The following is a 6,000-nucleotide window of genomic DNA, read 5'->3' on the forward strand; positions in this document are numbered from 1 at the left end:
AACTAAGAAAACAACTCAATCTCCTAGTAAGTTTTCTCCTATTAAGCTTGTTCCCGGTAACTTTGTTTATGAGGATGAAGATGAAGAATCCTAGGTGGATGAAGTGAAGGTTTCTCCGGCAATTATGCTTTTGATACGGATATTATGGCTGGAATTTTTTCCAAGAGTAAATCGTATAAGGTTGGTCACAACAGAAGTAAACTGAGAGGAGTTGGCTATGGATATAAGTAGCTTCTTTTAATCTTTCTTGTTTGTGATTATATTTTTAGCTATTTCTTAGATGTTATTTAACCCCGTTGGTTTATGGGGTAGGGAGCTTTATGCTCCAAAATTGTAATAATTCTTATAATTACGTTTTTTTTTTTGCTTTAATAAACTAATGGACTTACCAAAAAAAAAAAAGTGGAGCCCAAGAACATTATACAAATTATTTGTGGTATAAAAGGAGGTCATTTATATACTTTCTCGGTCCAAAATTAGATAACTTAGTTAGTTTTAAATTTTGTCCCAAAATAGATGACCTATACCATCAAACAATGAAATATTACTAAAATTACCCTTTTAATTGTGTAATTATTAGTATAAGAAATATGTATAATTTGATACCCATCTTTATATTCGTTATGTAAGTGTTTTAAAATGCTTTCTGTTAGAGCATTACTCGGTTGAACCCACCAAGCGTTGGTATATCAAGGTTGGTTGTCATATTTTGGTATGTACTAGAGTCAGTTTCGTTTAGGTTAGACTAGAAGGTTTAAGAATGTTGCGACATACAAGAAGTATTACTGTGAAGACCTGAAGATCGTGAAGACGTATCGACTATAATGAAGACATCATCCTTCCACTTGAGGTATAGTGATACTGACTTGACTTGTTTGCATTCTTACTTTCAAGTCGTTTAAGATCGAAAACATAACATGCAAGGTTATATTTAATACTCTAGTATTAGACTTGGTCATTTTATTATGATCAAAGTGTCAAGGAAGAATATTTAATTACGAAGTATAACGTTTATCTTTTGAACTTCGTAAATGTGACATCGGCATAATCTATGTAATTCGTTACTTGATTGTGTATTAGATATAGGTGTGATTTCATCCTAGGAAACTACGTTTAATTACATATGTTTAAAGTACATATATGAAACTTATTTCGTAATCAAAAGGAAATCAATAGGTGTTTTGGTCCGGTTTTCATTGAAGATCTATGGACGACCAATTCGAACCTAGGTAAGAACTTTGGTAGAACCGATCTTTACCTATGTTGAGATTTATGGTAGAACCGATATTTACCTAGTTTGGGATATACGTTAGAACTGATCTTAATTTATGTTGAGAGTCTTGGTAGTTACGATCCTTACCTATTTTGGGATACTTGGTAGAACCGATCTTAACTATTGTTAAGAGTCTTAGTAGAACCGATCCTTACCTATATTGGGATACTTGGTAGAACCGATCTTAGCTACCGTTGAGAGTCACGGTAGAACCGATCCCTATGTATATTTGGATACTTAGTAGAACCGATCTTTAACTTATGTTATGAGTCATGGTAGAACCAGTCCCAAGAGCAAATTCGATCCTTCATATTCACATATTAATTTACGGCTTTGTGTGAGTTTGGAATTAGGGTTTGCTAAATAGAAAAGTTTTGGATGTCGACATAATTTGTACATGAATACAATTCTTATCTTTTATTGTAACACCCCGTGTTTTTAGCATGGCGCATGATAAAAGATGTGACATGGCCTGAAATGAAGCTTCATCCAAAGCTTTCGTTGCATAGTAAAAGGAACATTGGCCTAGGCCAATGCGGTGCCAAAATGGTACATTATGTTGGGCATATTGTTCAAGGCCAATATGGCACCAAGAGGGTGCAAGCTACAAGCTACATTGGCATAGATCCAATCATGGCACATTATGGCGCATTAAGGTAGGATATATCAGCCAAAGGCCAATCTCGCATCAAATGATGCACTAGGCCGGTTGGGTAGATGGCCTTGAGCAAAGTTAGTGCTAACATAACGCATTACCATGCTATTGGCCTATGGCCAATATCGCATCACTAAGTTGTATCAGGCCAGAGCAGACTGGCCTTGGCAATGTACAACCATCATGGCTGGACATTGGAATGGCATGTGACCAAAGACGAAAGTACAGCCATCATGGCCCTTCACTAAACCTGGCTTAGGAAATGTTCAGCCATCATGGTCGGACATTGGAACTGGCATGTGGTTCAGAAATGAATGTACAACTATCATGGCCGTACATTTCAGTTGGCCGAGGTAATGTAAAGCTATCACGTCCTATACTTGGTGAATGTCATTTTCCTCCCCTAATCTAAGTTGTAAAAATTTCTTTAAAACATATATAGGGAGGGGCAGTTGGTTGAAGGTGCATGTACGGACCATGCACCAAGTAAGCTTCATAGCTTAGCCGAAACAGTATAAATGATGCTTAGGCCTCATTTATAGATGCGTAGCCTTGCCGATGGAACATATTAAGCATGGCATTACTATGCCATGCAGCGGAAAAAATATGCGTCACTTGGATGCATTTTAACGCAACGACCTACACGGACTTGGCCATTACCATAATTGCTTGGACACGACCTTGCAAACGAGTTGGCTTAAGTTTCCGTCTTTCGAGGATGAACTAACGTCGGTGCTTGATCCCTTTAGAGTAGGGAAGGGTACTTAGGCATCCGTTCCAACACTTTGTCGCTCATATCATCTAACTGAGAGATGATTACGCCGCATTGGCCTCTCATATCATCTAGCTCGGTATTGTGATGCAAGAGATGATTGTGTCCACCCTTGATGAGGCTAGTTCCATGCCATTCACTGGATTCTCATACTACCTATCAAGCTACATGGAGTTGGAATATGCATCAATTAAGAATTTGGAATGACCAAGAAAGTAAGCTACATCAATATGCAAGTTAGCGGAGCTTGCATAAGCCTAAGGAAGGTGCGACATGATCCTGATTGATGCACCCTTATCAAGAGAAAGACAAGTGCGTGCTTTCATCGTTTCCTAAGATCAAAGGTGGAGTTAGGCATCTAATGGACTAGGAAGCCAGAGATGCATGCAAGGTGCATCGGCCATAACCTTCACGGATTTATACCCTTGTTCAGTGTTAAGTTGGAACTGTGTGGAAGCTAAGTTAGATGCATCATGCTTCACGAGCATGCTTTCAAGGTCAATTGAACGTGTAGCAACATAGTGGCGCATCATTTAGTAGCATCATAGTGGTACATCGGGGAAGTTAAGGCATGCACGCCCTGGCGCGCTAGACATGATTTGTCGGTCCGTCACAGTTGGTGTTAGAGCAAGTTCCGAGATAACTCTAGGAACTATGCGGAGTAGACTCATTAGCGAGTATCTTCCTTGAATGGAATCCTTAAAGTTTGAGAGTAGGTCAACTATTGTGCGGAAAGAATTTGTGACTGCTGTGCCAGTTACTTTGTGAATCGAGTTGAGCTTATTTTAAATATTATGAGTTTTCCTGGCCTAAGTAGCACCCCACTTATGAGTGGATATCTGGAAGACCATTCGGAACGGTACGCATATAATGGGACTAATCATCCCCACACGTTGGAAATTGGTCAAGTGTGAGTTGTCGGGCCGGCTAGCATCCCACTTATGAGTGGCAACCTGGATGACCATCAGGGACAGTGGGAAACAATATCATGTTCCACACATTACTACAAATTGTTGGCACCAACTTTGTGAACTTTAAGGACTCCTGAGTGTGTAGTACGGGATGCGCATTCAGGATACCGTGTTGAGATATCCTTTGGAAACTGGCCAAATCGATATTCTCGGTAATGTTGTGGACTCTTTTTGGATTCCTGATTATGCGGTATGGGACGTTTTCTCATAAGGTCCTGATTGATGTTCCATGACAAACTGAAGAAACCTTGTGATTTATGAGAATCTAGTATGATACTTTTGCTCAGGACGATAATAATTTTTTTTTGAATTTCGAGGACGAAATTCTTTAAAGTGTTGAATGATGTAACACCTCGTGATTTTAGCAAGATGCGCCATGGCCTGAGATGAATCTTCATCCAAAGCTTCCGCTGCATTGTAAAAGGAACATTGGCCTAGGCCAATGCGGTGCCAAAATGACGCATTATGTTGGGCATATTAGTCAAGGCAAATATGGCAACAAGAGGGTGCAAGCTACAAGCTACATTGGACTAGATCCAATCATGGCGCATTAAAGTAAGCTATATTGGCCAAAGGCCAATCTCGCATCAAATGATGCATTAAGCCAGTTGGGTAGATGGCCTTGGGAAAAATTATCCATGTTATTGCCTTATGGCCAATATCGCATCACTGAGTTGCATCAGGCCAGAGCAGGCTGGGCTTGGCAATATACAACCATCATGGTTGGAAATTGGAGTGGCCTATGGGCCAAAACCGTAAGTACAACCATCATGGCCCTTCAGTAGACTTAGCTTAGGAAAATATTCAGCCATTATCGCCGGACATTGGAAGTGGCCTATGGGCCAGAACTGAATGTACATCCATCATGGCCGTACATTACAGTTGGCCGAGGTAATGCACAACCTTTTTTTTTTTGGTAACTCCAAAATTGTATTAATAAATAGCAATATGTACAAAGCAATTACAAGAAAAAGAGGTCAAGAGACCCCACAAAAACTCAAAAATTACTTGAATCTAAAATAAGAGACATATGGGAGTTCTATAGAAGTAAGGAAAAAAGGTTACGTCGCTATAAATGAGGATAACCATATAGCTGCGTAGACATATGGTAATGTACAACCATCACAACCTGTACTTGGTGAATTCATTTTCCTCCCTTAATCTAAGTTGTAATTTTTTTTTAAAACATATATAGGCAGGGGTAGTTGGTTAAAGGTGCATATGCGGATCATGCACCAAGTAAGCTTCGTAGCTTAGCCGAAAGAGTATAAATGATGCTTACTCCTCATTTATAGATGCGTAGCCTTGCCAATAGAGCACATTAAGCATGGACATCACTATTCCATGCCGCAGACAAAATATGCATCACTTGGATGCATTTTGACGGAACGACCTACACAGACTAAGCCATTACCATTATTGCTTGGCGACGTCCTTGCAAATGAGTTGGCTTAAGTTGCTATCTCTTCGAGGATGAACTATGGTCATTTCTTGATCCCTTTAAAGTACTTAAGGCTACATACTCAACCGCAATGAGTTGATTGTGTCCACAGTTAATGAGGCTAGTTGCATGCCATTCACTAGATTCCCATACTACCTATCAAGCTACACGAAATTGGCATATGCATCAGTTGAAAATTTGGCATGGCCAAGAAATTAAGCTACATCAATATGCAAGTTAGAAGAGTTTGCATAAGCCTAAGGAAGGTACGACATGAGCCTAATTGATGCACCTCTAGCAAGAGTAAGACAAGTGCATGCTTCCATCATTTACTAAGATCAAAGGTGGAATTATGCCTCTAATTGCATACATTCAAGTCCAAGGCATGCCTTATTCCTAGAAAAGACTCGGAAGCCAGTGATACATACAAGGTGGATCAACCATAACCTTCTAGGCTTTATACCCTTGTTTTTTTGTAAGTTGGAACGATGTGCAAGCTAAGTTAGTTGCATCATGCTCCACGAGCATGCTTGCATGGGAAAATGAACGTGCATTTCCTAGCTTTAAGACCCGGTTAGTAGCATCATAGTGGCGCATCGAGGAAGTATCTCCTGCGCTCCCTAACGCGCTATGCGTAATTTACTGGTCCATCACATTTATTGTCCAAAGATATTCCTTGATACTCAAGGTGATCCCGATCCGAAATATTGAGAATCTTTGAATTATTATATGCTTTTGATTTTCCAGAATCAAAACATATCTCATGGAAAGTTATATTAGTTAATTGCTAAACTAATATTAGATATTTTTTAATGAGAGATTTAGGAATTATAGGTTGAATATTAGTTGGAAATAGGAAAACTGAAATTAGGTATTATCGCATATCTT

This window comes from Papaver somniferum, chromosome 11, assembly GCF_003573695.1.
Source record: "Papaver somniferum cultivar HN1 chromosome 11, ASM357369v1, whole genome shotgun sequence".
NCBI classification, from domain to species: domain Eukaryota; kingdom Viridiplantae; phylum Streptophyta; class Magnoliopsida; order Ranunculales; family Papaveraceae; genus Papaver; species Papaver somniferum.